At 34.7% G+C, this 17124-nt stretch overlaps 1 protein-coding gene and 1 non-coding gene across 2 annotated transcripts in view; one reads left to right on the forward strand and one right to left on the reverse strand.

Moving 5' to 3' along the window:
- LRP1B (LDL receptor related protein 1B) overlaps positions 1-17124 on the reverse strand; it is a 1883216-nt gene that overhangs the window by 1849221 nt on the left and 16871 nt on the right.
- LOC113921211 lies at positions 4373-4476 on the forward strand. Its single transcript, XR_003519606.1, has one exon. It is a non-coding gene; the product is annotated as a small nucleolar RNA U13 (small nucleolar RNA).

Here is a 17124-nt window from a genome sequence, read left to right on the forward strand (position 1 = left end):
AGACGAACCATGAGAGACGATGGACTCTGAAAAACAACCTGAGGGTTCTAGAGGGGAGGGGGTGGGGGGATCGGTTAGCCTGGTGATGGGTGTTAAAGTGGGCACGTTCTGCGTGGAGCACTGGGTGTTATGCACAAACAATGAATCATGGAACACTACATCAAAAACTAATGATGCAATGTATGGTGATTAACATAACAATAAAAAAATTTAAAGAAAAAAATAGTATTGTAAAAAAAATGATTTAATGTCAGCATACACAGAGCTATCTATTGAAAAAATATGCCGCAAAAAGAAAGTACATTTTTAAACCATATAATTACCATTAAATTAAGAAGTTAGTTGTTTGAAGTTGGCTCTGTAAATCTTTATGAAGATTCTATATTACCATTTTGAAGCACTCAAATATGGCATTCGGGATAAAGAAGACATCATGCACAAATGTAAATAATGTAACAACAACAGATTGAGTTTTTGTACTTCTTGATCTCTTTACAATCTTGTCATGAGAATAAATCACATAGTGTCACTTTTTCTCCTTACAAGTCCCTGAAAATGAAGCATCAAAGTCTAATAATTTTCCCCATCTAAATTCTCTACTTTTTAATGTTCTAGAAGAACAAGGATAAGCAATAAAAAATCTTACTCTCTTGCATGGTCCTCTAACAACATCAGCAAATCAAGAGTACATAGATATTCTCCTCCTGCTCAAATTCCTCTACCTCACCACATTGACTCTAACCTGACAAAGATAAAGAAAGAAGGAAATTTGCTTGGGGTCAGATGTAGAAAGTGTGCTTTCAATAAATATTTTCAGTAGTTTCAAGGACATCATCAAGAGTGCCACATACGGGGCGCCTGGGTGGCTCAATTGTTAAGCGTCTGCCTTCGGCTCAGGTCATAACCTGGGATGGAGCCCTGCATCAAGCTCCCTGCTCGCAGCGGGGGTGGGGGGAAAGCTCCCTCTCCCACTCCCCCTGCTTGTGTTCCCTCTCTCGCTGTGTCTCTCTCTGTCAAATAAATAAATCTTAAAAAAAAAAAAAGAGTGCCACATACATTTAGGCCTCATTGAATCTTAAATCTCCTTTGATGCTCTGTAATAGTACAATTGCATTTGTAAACATTTAGGAAAATGTTTGCAATAGTTCAAAGGGCACTGATAATTTTAAAGAATATTTGAATTACCAAAACTATTCCATAATGTTAAGAATTACTCAGAAGTAGATATTACAGGAAACTGGCCCATTTAAGGATTCTTAAAATGTTTCTTTAATTTCTTTTCAGCTTAGAGAACATATTTTACTTTTATCATAAAAACACTCAAAATGTGTATTCATTTTCAGTTTTTAAGACCCTATTGTAACTTTAAATACAGAACAAACAAAACCTGAACTCTACAGTTTAAAAATCTAAGTTGTCTCCAACACGGACAAAGTTAGTAAAATAAATAAAAATTGCTCTTTTTGTTATTATCACTCATAGAAGTAGAGCTATAGTAAATAGATGAATAACACATAGAGAGAATTTATAGAGTCAACCTTAAAGTTAAGTCAACCTTAATTTACTTGGGACCCCATATTATTCTGAGCAATCCAAATGGACTAAGTCACGGCTAAATGAGAAAACAAAGGAGAAATGCACTCTAAACAGCACTACTGATAATTTTCAAAAGACACATAATTCCAAAAGTTGGAATTCATTTTTGTTAATTCAAGTAGATCTTCCTTAATTTGAACTCACTTCTTCTCCTCTAAACATACTGTCGACTCTTTTTTTTTTTTTTAAGATTTTATTTATTTATTTGACAGAGGGAGAGACACCAAGAGAGGGAACACAAGCAGGGGGAGTGGAAGAGGGAGAAGCCGGCTTCCCACTGAACAAGGAGCCCAACGCAGGGCTCGATCCCAGGACCCGGGGATCATGACCTGACCTGAAGGCAGACGCTTAATGACTTAGCCACCCAGGCACCGCACGGTGTTGACTCTTGCCATGATGGATGATTCTTTAATAAATGAACAAAAAATGAGCTCTCAGGCAATAACTTAGTGCATTTCTGCTTGGAAACATTATTTATAGAGAATAAAAATGCGAATAACACAAGTTGATATCCAGTACATATGTATAGTCACTGCAATCTTCTGTCATATGGCACAATACACAATGATGGAAAACTCATTATTCAACAGTAATGCATGTGCAAAACCAGATTCAACATGGTTTCTTGATTTTATTGAGATATTCTAATCCATATTTTCCTTTGATGGCCATCATCCCAGTGGGCTTTATCTTCAAAGGGTAATTGGCAATAGTAGTTTAGAATATGTTCCATAAAGCAATAAACCCATTTTATTCTAAAGCCTGTATTTAACATTAGAGGCAGATAATATGATTATAATAGTAACGTGATTTGGAGGATATAATATTTTCTGCTTAAATCACAAACAGAAATTTAATAGTTAATTGATAGTTTAAAGACAGGCAATCTATCATTTCTATATTTCCTTAGCAAGCTTATTTATTTCATGTGTATAAAACATTTTCCATGCTATTTTAAGTATTAACAATCCCAAATCAAACTGACATTCATTGGGATTTTCTGAAACTGGATTTCTATTGGTAAACTGCATTTGCCAGACCAAATTTTTCTCTTAGCCTTAGATCTCAAATGGCACCATTGTGCTAGTAAGCACCTTTCCCCAATTTTCAAAATAATTAGTTCCCCCAAGTGGTTTATCAGATAAAAGAATAATAAACTATCCCCATAGAATTTGTTCTGTTTCTAAATGATTTAAAATTCTAAATTTGCCATAGCATTTAAGTTCCAATAGTAAAAGTGCGTCAGTGATTGCAAAGTTTCTATGGCAACAACCTCATTATAATACCCCTCCCAGGATAGTAACCTGGATTCTAAGTGTTAGAGAGATGTCAATTATCATGGAGCCTGGTGAACTAGAGAACTAATGTAGTCTATACAAAAAAGTTATTGATTTTAATGTCATAAACAATGCAAATGTGTATAATGTTACCATAGTGATTACAACTGAGATTTTCTACATTTGTAAACATTATGTCTTCTTGATGAGACCACTGTAATTTTTTAGACTAAATTTAAGGACAGTTGGTTTTATGTTACCTATCTAAAATTGGATCTAACTATGAAAACCTCGAAGGAAGTTTAGGGTCTGTTGTTTAGAAATCATGACTTTGCCTTAAGATATCAGGCAACCTAGGCATCACACTGAAGTGCTTACAGAACACAGATGCTCTGTGAAGTTACCACTGTTTCAGTCAAAAATATATTAGCATTGGCGCCTGGGTGGCTCAGTCGTTAAGCATCTGCCTTCGGCTCAGGTCATGATCCCAGGGTCCTGGGATCGAGTCCCACATCGGGCTCCCTGCTCCGCGGGAAGCCTGCTTCTCCCTCTCCTACTCCCCCTGCTTGTGTTCCTGCTCTTGCTATGTCTCTCTCTGTCAAATAAATAAATAAAATCTTTAAAAATATATATATTTAGCATTGACATTGCTCTGTCAACAAACATTTGGTTCAATGGAGAAAGACAACACCGACATCCAGAGTCCATTTCCGAAGTGAATACCAGCTTTTTAGAAACTAACATCTGCTGAGCCCCAGTGCTCCAGCTGCCACGGAAAGAAAATTTTCCAAAGTAAATCTGCCCCATTCATTTCTTCCAGGAAGTGGGCATTCAGTGATTGAAATCTATTAATGCTTATTTGTGATTCATTTAAATCTATGATTTAGAAAGTTTAATTGAAAGAAATAATGAATAACTACAATACATTTTGGAGACTGCATTGCATTTTAAAAGAAGTGAAGATAATTGTAAGTGAAAAATGAAAGAAAACTGCATACCTCAGTAAATGAGCCATTAACCTCTCACCTTTTAAACCAGAAAAGAAATCTTGATGATAATAACCAAGCTTCTTTAATGATTCTATAACATGATTATAAAATTAAACTGATAGTTTGAGATTGATTTTGGTTCTCCGTAAGCTATTTCCAATTTAGCCTTCCTCTTATAAGGACTCACTGTCCCACCACCCACATATTTCTTCTTTATTTTGCTTTGAGGGCAGTGGGACTCAAAGATAAAAGGAGAGAGAAAGGGAGGGAAGGGGGCAGTAATTTCCAGGGGGCACCCAGGAGGCTCAGTGCTTGAGCAACTGACTTTGGCTTAGATCATGATCTCGGAATCCTGGGATGGAGCCCAGAGCATGGAGCCCCGCAATGGGCTCCCCGCTCAAAGGGGAGTCTGCTTCTCCCTCTCTCTCTGCCCCTCCCCCCACTCATGCTCTCTCTTTCTCAAATAAATAAATAAAATCTTTAAAAAAAATTTAAGAAGTAATTTCCAGGATCCTTTTGTAGTTCATAAGCATAATGATTGGGTGTTCATGCCCTTGTGTGACATGCGTCTCCCTCAAAACTTGTTACAACCTCACCCCATTACTCATCTGATATGAACTTGGAAAAAGAAATTTCCATAGGCAAATTTATTTTTAAATTATTCTTCTCTCAATTGAACTATTACTCCAAAATTGTTTTTTTTTTTGGGGGGGGGGGCGCATTTGGCTTGTGAACTTGGGAAGGGAAGTGGGGATAGGTGAGTTAACAGGCTCCAGAATTTGTATTTAAAGAAATAAAGGATCAATGTAGTCTAATTCATTCTCAAACAGTGGTGATTGCTCTGTTGCTGTGGACCAGAGACAGGCTAGACCTCCTCAGCAGTGTAGGTTGGCAGCTGGACCCTCTCAAATGTCACTTCAAATTCATTCACTAAGGAACATAAGTCATTCATTTGGGAGAAGTCTAGGTAACATCCAAGTTACATAGATGATCTGCATGATTTAGATTGAAATTGGCTACATTTGTATTTCATAAAATTGAAATACAAGACATGTTAGTGTGTCTCTCTGCATATGTTATACACATTTTGATATAAAGCATATGTTAGACATACTCAAATATAAAACCTGTTTTTCATATATATATCAGTGTGTGTGTAGATAGATAAATAGATTAGATAAAATAGAATCGTGGATGATTCTTTCAGTCCTAAAAAATCCAAATGAAGCTATCCTTTAAGGCAGACATAGATAGCTTGCTTAATGTTCTATTGGTGCTATCAAGAAAACTATTTTTAAATATTTCTCTGACAGTTACCTTTAGATACAACCAAAACTTAAAATCTGTTTCAAAATTCGAAAGTCAAAACCAAAATAACAAGTCAGATCTATCACTTCATTCACATATCTGACCTCTATAAGGCTTCTGATCATGTAAAAAAAAATCAAATTTACACTTTAGAAATCAAGATTTGAAAGCATTGAGTATAAAAGAAAATGCTGTAGGCTTTTAAAGCAATTCCAAAATGAGAACTCCCAAAATGTTTTGAGTGCATAAGCCATTATTAGAACAAGTTTTTAGCCTCCCATGGGGTTCTAGCCAGTATATATAGAGAAAAACACATGTTTCTTTTACTTTTGAGATGTTTGTTAAAAAACAAAACTCTGATAATGCTCTATTGTCATAATATTATATTTTATTAAATATTACTATAGTTTCAGCAGAAAGCTACATTATGATGTTATAGTTAAAAAAATGAAGGCCTTGGAGATTGAAAGATTTGAGTTCTAGACTTTATGGAACTTTGACACTTACCGTTTGTTGAACTTTCTGTGAGTCTAAATTTCCTTCAGTATGAAATAAGAGCTGATATTTTTACACGGATGTTGTTTAGAATGACTTAAAATATGTGGAAATGTGTTTGAAAGCTTACAGCAGTGTCTCAAGACAGTAGCCATGTGTATGCTACAGACACAGCATTGTGAACCATTTTGCACCCCAATCCCTTCCAATTCCCCCCAATTGTCTAAAAATGGCATCAAAAGGAAAACATGAATGGTACTCCAGGATACTTCATTTTTGTTAAACTCGTAAAGTCACTTAACAAGATCTGGTAGCCATGCCTATGGAGCCAAAACTCAGGACGAGGTTCCTATCACCTTCTAGGTAGAAAGAATGCTACTACCGATATAAATATTTTGAAAGCATCCAAAATTAATCATACTGATTGCATATAGTTACTTAAAGAAAATGCTGGTTTATAAATTGCCTTCTGATAATGAAATTTAAAAAGCAAATCTTTTTTAATGAAACTCATGCCACAATATTGGACCATGAAAGACAGAGAAAATAGAGTAAGATATTTTACATAGAAAAGAAGACCCCCTAAATTTATTTGATGTATTTTTAATTAGGTATAATGGAAAACCTGATAATCACACCAAAATAAAAAATATTAGCAAACACTGAAATAGGCATGTTTTTAAAAGATAAAACTCTTACATCTGAAATTTAATTAATGTGGAAATAAAAAAGAACTAAGAATAATTTGGTAGCTAATCACTATTGTAATCACTCCTTGAATTTCAGGGCTTATGTCTCCTAGGTGTAAGTGTGTAAATATCATTTTTTCTTTCTCAGTCGTGAGGAAAGGATACATATGATTCACTGGTATGAAGTAGATCCTATACTTTGGGGAGTTAGAGTCTTCCTCCAAAATCTCACAGACTTAGAGATCTGTAGAGAGTTAGGGGTTGATTAATATTTTTGTTACTTTAAACACCATATATTTTAATATTTGAATGACTTTACTAACAAATTATTCAAGTTGTAATTTTTAAGCCTTAATTTTCATGTAGATGAAAATAATTATGTAAATTATGTACATTAATTTAATTATGTAAATTAATTGGTGGAATTATTTTCATAAAATTGTTTTGTTGCTATGTATAGCTTTAGTCCCTGGAAATCCAGATCACGCTGTTAAATTAATGTATACACAAATGTATAAACTGTTCCTTAAATATAGACATTACTATTTATCTTTGTTTCCTATTAGTGATAAACCTAGTATTATAGTCTTTCTTATAGTGATAGTTTCATTAATAAAGAAACCCAGCTCTGTGTTCTTTGTGTCCTTTATGTTCTTCGAATATATAAAAAAAAAAAATGCACTTTGAGTTTAATGTGATTATTTGGTTTTGGCAGCCACCTAGGAAGCTAACTAAAGTCATTTGCAGTGTACAAATTTTCCAGTTAAAAAAAATAATAAAGGAAGAAGCCTTAGCCAAACAATTAATGAAGTTACAAGTAAATTTTTTGTCTTTCACAAATGCCATTTAACATTCTAATCCTGCAAGAGATGGCCCAATGATTTTTTTATAAATATGTATACACTGAATAGCACAATATTTTAAGCTGGAATATGTCACAAACTCTAATGAACACAATATGCCAAATAAATGACATCTCTGACCTCATGCTATTGGCTGATTCGTATATACCTGCTATATATAAGGAAAAGCCAAATTAAATATTGTGCCAATCCGGGATTCATTAGCAGGGTCTGTCCACTGTGTAAAAGCTTCCTCCCAAGTATCTGATCAGTACTCTGGTGCACACTTGTTGAGCTTCATTTACAAGATTGTCAGAAAACTAAATGTATTTTCACAGCACCTTCCAAATCTTTAATCAAGCAATGTCTAATGAAGCCAAAAGGCTATTTCGCAATTCTTCTCCACTTCCTCTTTCTCCCAATAGGATGTTTACGAAGAGATCAAAGAAGATGACACACACCTTAGTGGTAAGCGGAGGGATGGCTATAATCCATGTATTACCAAACGAAAAGTTCAAGTGCCATTCTTCACTTCAAGGGGGACTTGAAGGAGGGATTTATTTTATTACAGGGTCTACTAATGCCGGCTCTAAATCCCCATCATTTCACAGGAGAGTTTATAAAATCCCTCTTCCATTTGTGAAAAGGAAACTTTCACAATACTGATGCACAAGATGACATTTATTGACATTAAAAGCCTCATCAGTTATTTCTCAGCAGTCTTTATTCCTTTTGCAGAGGGGTTTATTGTAATGTTTGGCATGAAGGAAACTGGCACTCTGATTTAGCGAAGTCTGGCCTGAAACCAGTACTCCAAAGAGTTTCTTTAAAGCTACCCATTTTCCAAATATTGGATTGAGTCCTGTGGGTGGCTGTAAGGGTCAGAGATGTGTTTGATACAACACAAGGTCATAAAGGTTTTTAAAGATATTCTGCTGTACACTTAAATCATTATGGCTGCATTTGCCCTCAAGCCCATGTTAGGCAGCAATACAATCAAGATCTGTCTCTTCTCAGCTCACCCGGGCTTCTTGGGTCTCATCTCAGGAAACAGTGGCTACATACCTTCTCAATCATCTTCTCAGCCTTATATTCAACCAGTCTTTTCTTTTTCTTTTAAGATTTTATCCATTTATTTGACAGAGAGAGAGAGAGAGAGCGCACAAGCAAGGGGAGCGGCAGATTGAGAGGGAGAAGCAGGCTCCTGGCCTGAGCAGGGAGCCTGACCAGAGCTGAAGGCAGACGCTTAACAGCGCCCCATATTCAACCAGTCTTTAAACAAGCAAGCAATGAACAATTCATGCCTTCACTACTTAAACATCTGGAGAACTCCATAGAGTTAGTGCCTACGCCTATGAGACGCTCTCAAATTGGGCTTTTTCAAGACCAAATGGGGAAATAACTAGTTTCACATTTACTTATCTGTCTTAAACTTCCTACCACTTCCAGATGTTACATGTCAGTGACAGAAATAAAAATGTACTCCCTACCCTCAGGGAGCCGAAAAGATATTAACAGTGGATAACAATAGCAACAGTTCCTAGCAAGTGCTTTGAGGGAAATCATAGGCTGATTTGCAAAGATGGGAAAGGGCACAAAGCCCGCCTGACTAGAGATGAGCCCAGAGCAGAGAGCAAATTCCAGGTCATCTCTATCCCCTGTGCTTTGGCAAGAAGGTCACATGTTATTCTAAAGGCAAAACTTTATTCTAAAAAAAGACCACCCATTGAAGAGGTTTAGACAGAAGGTCTGTTTGGGTTATTTCAAAGGTCATTCTAGTAGCAGAATGGTAAATGGATTGAACTTCCTAGTTCTTTTCAATGAAAAAAAATGTATAAATGCCTACTTCCAGCATTGACAATGATGAAGATGTCATTTCTTCTTTGATACATTCTACTAAGTAGGGCCAGTATGGGTGGGATGATACTTTTCATTCCTAACTTTTATATAGGGCTATATAGTTTGCTAAATGTAGAGTTTTGAAAAAATTCAGTAAAGAATTAAAATATTTCCTGTGGAATATGCTACACAGAGTGAGTGATTTGGTAGCCACTTAAGTGTAAGAGACAAATCTTAAGTTCTTAAACATATGGTTTGAAAGGTGATCAATCAAAATGTTATAATTGGTACAAGCTTACAAATTTCCCGAAATAATTCATTCATACTGAAGATTTTTTTTTTTTATAAACCACAATAACCCTATATTTCAAAAACTTCTTCAGGGTCTAGAATTAACATTAAATCTACTGTCTAGCAATGGTTCATATTTTATATTATTTTATGTTTATGTTTCAATTATTAATATGACTATTTCTCTTCATGAAACATTTTAAATAACAGTGTCTTATTTCATGTGTTCCTTGGGGTTGTTTACTGTTCTAAGGCTCCTAAGGTTAAATTAGATAAAATATTACTTAACCTTATTTTCTAAAAGTACTTAGATTTATACAACATGAAAGCTGAACTTGTATAGTATCTCATTTCACTTCACTTAAGGCACTTGTCATCACAAAAAATGAGCTGCTGTGTTGCTTGTAAACATATCTGCCACCCCTAGGAAGTCCTGTTTGCCACACTTTGGCCTCATTTTTTTTTTTTCTAACACAGAAATGATGGTTTTTCATTACTGTGTCACTCACACTTTTTTTTGTAAGTCTAATTTTATCTAGCATGTGCACAATAAATATTTTTGAAAGAGTAAATTATTAGTAAGTTGTGTTTTCCTGCCATCCATACAAGTAAGTTAAGGAAATGAGAATTAAACAAAAGAAATAAAGATTCCAAAATAGGAAACTGAAAAAAATCACGAGAGTGAACTGACTTTCTTTAATATTGTTGTGGAATAATTAAGTTTTAATTCTGTAAAGCGTGCTATAGAATTTGGAAAGCACTTTGATTTTCTTAGTTAGTTTTAAAGATATTTATTTATTTATTTATTTATTTATTTATTTATTTATTTATTTATTTATTTTATTGAGAGAGAGAGCACGAGCAGGGAGGAACAGAGGAAGAGGGAGAGAGAATCTCAAGCAGACTCCATGCTAAGTGCCAAGCCCAATAGGGGGCTCAGTCTCAAGAATGTGGAGATCAGACCTAAGCCGAAACCAAGAGTGAGACACTCACCTGACTACAGCACCTAGATGCCCCTTCTTGCTCAGTTTTAAAACAACACCATATAATAAGTTGTCGTGAATTACATTTTACAGATACAAAAATTTAGTTTTGGAGAAAATATGTGATTCGTTCATGGTTTCTCTGCTAGGAAGCAGCAGGAGCTGGAGCCTGGATACAAAGCAAAGTCTTTGACTTCAGGGCTACTCTATATTCCATTGTAATTTTATGCCATTAATACACCTTTTATTTTTTGTCACTTGGAATATGCCATTGCCCAGTGTGAGCAGCCTTTTACCTCTCTGCATCTCATTTTCAAATCCTGGATCAGTTTTCATAGCATGCTAAGACAAATTCTAGAGTTTAATAATCAGTTTTAATAAAGAAGCCCTTGAAAAACCTAGCAGCAATAAAATATTTTCAAAGGTAAAAATTATATTATGTCTGATATGTACTAAGAGGTTTTACTACATTCTTTAAAAATTGATTGCAGGAGCACCTGGGTGGCTCAGTTGTTAAGCGTCTGCCTTAGGCTCAGGTCATGATCCCAGGGTCCTGGGATCGAGCCCCACGTCATGTTCCCTGCTCAGTGGGGAGCCTGCTTCTCCCTCTCCCACTCCCTCTTGCTTGTGTTCCTCTCTCGCTATGTCTCTCTCTGTCAAATAAATAAATAAAATCTTTTAAAAAAAATTTGATTGCATATATATGTTAACTCTCATTTAGCTGAAATAGTTAATTAATGGAACATATACATGTCAGTATAAAAAAGTATAAATATAAAACTTTATATTTAAACCGTAATATTGCCTTAATTACAATAAACAGAGGTCTTAAATGTAAACAAATGTCTTTTTCTGATTAAGCTGATTCACATAGTTGATTAATTATGTGCAAAGATGAGCAAGAAAGAAAAAAGAAGAAGAAATTTTGATATATTTTAAGTATTTACATTTACTGTTATTTTACAATATTTTCTGGCTGAAAAAAGTAATACCACTCAATAAGGTTGGTAAAAATGCATAAAACAATAAAGATATGTATTTTAATAAAAACAAATTATGTTCCTAAGCACTTTGCTTTATTCTACTATTATAATTCTTAGACGAAAGTATTAACACCCCAAGAATTTAAGGCCACAAATATATCTTAATGGTTCCAAAGAGTTTTCTAATATATTGTTTTTCTAAAAGTCAAACATATTTCCCTTCTTAAAAAAATAAGATGCATAAGATGGCACAAATATAAAATTACAGGGAACTCTCTATAAAACAAATATAGATGTGTTCTCTGAAGTGAATATTTCCTATGATTTTAGAGCCTCTATCATTATCCTAAATATTTTTTCTCAAATAAGTTATTATTCATCTTCAATTCCATGTGAAAGAGCAATCCTAGATTTAAGGTTAGCTGGAAAATCAAAAGGAATATGGTCAGTCTCTTCATATTCTCTGCTAGGAGTGTAATTTGCAAGTAATTTATCAATAGATATTTAATAATTAAAAAGAAAAAACAAATTCACTAAAGCATGGGTTGCATATGGCCACTGACTACTATGCTCTTCTTGGGAAAAAAATCCATCAATGAATGAAAGTAGAATTCACATTTTTAGAGTCCTTCTCATATTAATGATTATTTCATAGCACCATCGTTCTCATTTCCTGTAATTGCTTTCGTTTGAAACACAAGCTATACGAGAATCTAAAGGACTAAAGTATTAAAGTACTAAAATCAGACAAGGCTGAATGAGGATACTTGGACATCCAACACTTTTTCATTATGACCAAGTGGTTGGGATATATACATATTTTTCCTTTTTCAAATACCCCTTTTAATTTATCATTAGTGCATTTTTGTATCAGTTAACAAGATGAATTAAATCTTTTATAAAGGGACAAAAACACCCTATGGATGCCCACATTGCTTCACACACCAGAGATCTAGTGACCATATTTTCAGTTACAGATTTTGGTTAAAACTGGCTTGTAGAATTTATTTGCCAAGGTCACTGAAGTTAGATCATTTGCATATTTCCCCCAACTGACTCCAGGTGAAAACTACTGAGCATGTCAAGTGGTGGGTGTCTCATTCATTACACTCAGAACAATTTATCACAGAAACTATGCTTACCCAAGAACTTTCCTAGTGAGTCTCAAGCACTGGTTTCCTTTTCAATGGATTTTTGAGAGACAAATATCTCAATTTTTATGTGATAAGATTCTTCTGTTACAAAACATAAAATAACTCAAAAAAAAAAAAAAGAGCATGATGACCTTATAAGCAGCATGAACCTCAGTGGACTAGGAAAGAGTACATTTAGAGTGGACTTGGGGAGGAAACAACCATTTCCCAAAGATTGTTATTGTTTAATGAGATCCGTGACCACACATCCATTATGTGAGATAAACATGGTTCCCTGCTGGCTCCCCAAAGCTTGCTGACAGTTGGTGCTTATGATGTTAACTCACTTTAACACCCTAGAAATGTTCTAACGTCTTTTTCTCCTATTTCTATAATACTAGAGCAAGGCTTGAATCTGCCATGTAGAAAATATAATAGCAAGATTAAAACAGTATAACTTGGACAGTCTCTATAGTAATTCTGTATTGCTTATAGTAGCAACATATAAGTAATGTTTATTTAAAGAGGGCATCTTCTTCTATTTTCAAAAAACATTTTTTGTAGTATCTATAAACTGATCAGATACAAAAAAAATCTTCAACTATTGGCTTACTCTAACAAATTATGTTTCTTTAGTAAACCCAAGAATAACATTGTACATATTTTGCCTAGAACTATTTGTTCTTATTGCTTTGCAGGAAAGCAAAATTTTAGCAGTTTTGGGTTAAAAGACAAAAATAATGAAAAAAACATACTTTTAAATTTTCAGATTATTTTACATAAAGGGTAGCTCTTCCTAATGAGAAGTAAAACATGCCCATCAGGCATCCCTCATAGTCCCCCTACCTGAAGAGAAAATAATAGCATCAGCAGAGTACAGTGTTAACATTCAAAAATGATATCTGGTTCAGTCGTTTTCAAAAGCTGTATAGAATGACACAGGTCATATTAAAAGACACAAAGCTAAGCCTTGATTTTCTCTTCATTCTGATCTTCTGACAGAAAATCTTTAGCACACACACTCTGATGAGAAAGCAAACTATCCTTTATGTAAATTTATCACTCAGAGACATTAAACATTTACTTGGTATTACACAATCACATCCTTCTTCATGGAAAAAAATTAGTATTTTTAATAAATATAGTAATGCTTATGGAGAATAAAAGAAACAACGGATGTTCCTCCTGCGCCCACCTGTTTATTTTTTAAGGCAAATGCAAAAGCCTTATATGGGTAAAAATAAATAATAAAAACTTGAAAACTTTTGTTTTTAACCCATAAAAACAAAAACAAAATGCCATTTTTATTATTACCACCAAGATCAGAGAAGTAGTCTAGATTACCAACAAGTTATTCTTTCTACTTTCAGATACAACATAGCAGTGTATCCCCACAGGACATTCAATACATGAACACAAAGTCATGACTTGAAGCACTACCGGTAAGTTAGCAAGTTGTGGGAGTAACTCTCTGTTTTAATGTAATCAAAATGTCATTTTAAACTATTTGAAGAAAAAAATAAATTATATTTTTAGAGACTAACGTCAGAAGGGAGTATGAAAATATATACTGAAATTTATTCTTTGACGTTTCTTTTCTATTATAAAGTAGTTCACCAATTATATTTAGAGATTTTATTTTTTTTAAAGATTTACTTACTGGGGCGCCTGTGTGGCTCAGTCGGTTAAGCGTCTGCCTTCGGCTCAGGTCATGATCCTGGGGTCTTGGGATTGAGCCCCACATCGGACTCCCTGCTCGGCAGAGAGCCTGCTTCTCCCTCTCCCTCTGCCTGCCACTCTGCCTACTTGTGTTCTCTTATCTCTCTGTCAAATAAATAAATAAAATCCTTTAAAAAAAGATTTATTTATTTATTTGAGGAGGGGAGGAGGGGCTGAGGGAGAGGGAGAATGAAACCCAAGCAGACTCCATGCTGAGTACAGAGCCCAACTCGGAGCTAGATCTCACGACCCTGAGATTATGACCTGAGCCAAAACCAGGAGTCTGATGCTTAACCAACTACACCACACAGGTGCCCCTATTTAGATTTTAGATGACTTCTTCTTCTAGAGATGACTTTAAAAGGCGCACCTTAGGTCTACTGAATTATAAAGAATATTTTCTGCACATCTTACTGTTCAAGAGTTCTTGACTTAACCATAGTGAACCACAGAACTACTTATTTTAGGTCAATTCTCTTGCTCCTCACTAACTTTGTACTTTCAGTTCCCTGTGTTTAGAAGGTTCCCATCTAGGACAGCAATAGCCTACATGGAATCTTTAGGCTAATTAGAAAAAGTAACCCCCTCTGGTCCTATGTAACCCCAGACTAGGGCACAAAGCTTGGTAAACTGAGTGAGATGTGGATGTCATTCCTCCCTACCATTCCTCTGCCTAATCCTTTTGCAGACTCTGCAACAGTTCTGGTCTTCCTACTATAATTTCACTGGCTTCTAAGAGATATTAACTGCCAACTGTAGGCAGTAAATGCATATACACAGTAATAAAATATAATAATAACTAGCAGTGATTGTGAGTTGGTGGTTTATATATCTCTATTCTATACTTACATCTCTTTGAGCTTTTTTGCAAATAAGCATACAGAATTTCAAAGAGATTATGTATCTTGGCCAATGTGACACAGCTAATAAGTGATAAAGCTTGGATTGGACTCCAAACTGACTGACTTCAAAACTTAATCTCTTAATCTCAACCTTAATGTGATTTTTTGTTTTGTTTTGTTTATTTTAGTTTTTGTGTTTTTGTTTTGTTTCGTTTTTAAATTACTGGGATAACTCAAGTGTAGTTTCCTGGATCTTGTATATATTTTTCTCTTCTTATATTAAAGTGGTAGAAAGCACAAGATGATCTTGAGACAAAGAATTTGGAGAGTTCTTAGAGAAATACAGCCTTTTGCCTATGGATAATGTCTTAACTTTGTTTATTAGAATATTTATAAGCTACTAGAATGGTGTCTCCCATTTATATCATACTATATGGGGGCATATTAAAACAACCAACCAACCAAGAGACAGGAAACATTCATCTGTTACAATGGGAATCCTCGCATGAACAGTATTGCATTCTGTTCATAGAATGAATGCCATTCTTAAACATATTCATCATACAAGACCATATGACTGAATACATTACAAAAGCAACCATTATTACTACTACCAGTACTAATAAAATTTCATTAATTGAGTGCCTACTATAAAAAGACACTTTATAGTTATTTTCTCAAAACCTCAAGACTTTATGGTAGATATCACACATTTCATCTATAAGGAAACTGAGATTTGAAGAGATAATGTAATTATTAAAGATAATACAGCTAATAAGTGCAGCCTTTTTTTCTACAACGGTACGCAGCATTACTGCAGAGCATTTCAGCAAAGCCGAAGCTATGGAGCATTTTCTGTCTCTCTTAGTGTTTGCGTTGTTAATACACATACCTAATATCACCTAGGAAATATTCTGTCCATAAATATTCAATCGGAATCTAGCCTAGCCTGTAGATCTAGTATCCAATTTACAGAAAACACTGGTGAGGGGTGCCTGGGTGGCTCAGTCGTTAAGCGTCTACCTTCAGCTCAGGTCATGATCTCAAGTTCCTGAGATTGAGCCCCACATCGCGTTCCCTGCTCAGAGGAGAGCCTACTTTTCCCTCTCCCTCTGCTGTTCCCCTTGCTTGTGCTCTCTCTCTGTCTGTCTCTCTCTCTCTGTCAAATAAATAAATAAATAATCTTAAAAAAAAAGGAAAACATTGGTGATTCAGGACCAAGATAAATAAAATAATGAAGAAATAAATTCAGAATACAAGATATTCTATAATTGGCGTAATCATTTCAAAAGATAAAGATCATGAAAAAAATGTGATGGGGTACTGTTCAATACAAATGAATTAAGAAACAAAATAACAAAGAAAAAGTATGATCTATAATTACCTAGTATTTAAAAAGAAAGATATTTAAAAAACTATAAAATACATTTAGAGAAAACTGGAGAAATGTAAAATGAGCCAACAAAATCAAACAAAGAGGATGGTAAATGAAGGAAATGATCATTTTTGTTGGAGGAATCAGGGAAGATGTCATGGGATGATAGGAATTTCTTCAATGTATTCCAAGACATTGTTCTGTGATTTTTCAGCCTATATTGATTTCCTCATTGTCTAAACTCTAACCTTAGCAATAGCATTTTTGAATAAATACTGCTAGGTCGTATTCTCTAATTGTTTCTTATATGTAAACCTCTTCTCTCCAGGATTTCATCTTCTATTCTTTTAGTGGGCTCTGCAGTGCTCAGGACAAGACTACATAATTGACACTCAAGTAGATTGAGGCAACAGATATTTTTGTAGATACAGGATCTACAAGCCCTCCTCCTAGCATTGAATATGTTAACACAAAGCAATATGTACTGCAGTAAAACTCCAGCGTAAATTAAAGGATTAAAGGATTCTTTCAAGTTAGTGGTAGTTTCATGCTCTTTTTGCAAAATTCAATCAAACGAGATGCTAATAAAAATAAGTTTGCCATTAGCCAGCAGGAGGAAGAAAGATCCTTCAGTGGTTACAGAACAACTTCGACACATCTTGGTGAGGTGGGAGTCTTTATGTATTATTCTCCTTATTTTACCAGGCAGGAAGTAGACACAGAGAGAGGCTAAGTGACTTGCCCAAGGACAAAGAGTGAGTCA

The sequence above is a fragment of the Zalophus californianus genome, chromosome 3 (genome assembly GCF_009762305.2).
Source record: "Zalophus californianus isolate mZalCal1 chromosome 3, mZalCal1.pri.v2, whole genome shotgun sequence".
Taxonomy (NCBI): Eukaryota; Metazoa; Chordata; class Mammalia; order Carnivora; family Otariidae; genus Zalophus; species Zalophus californianus.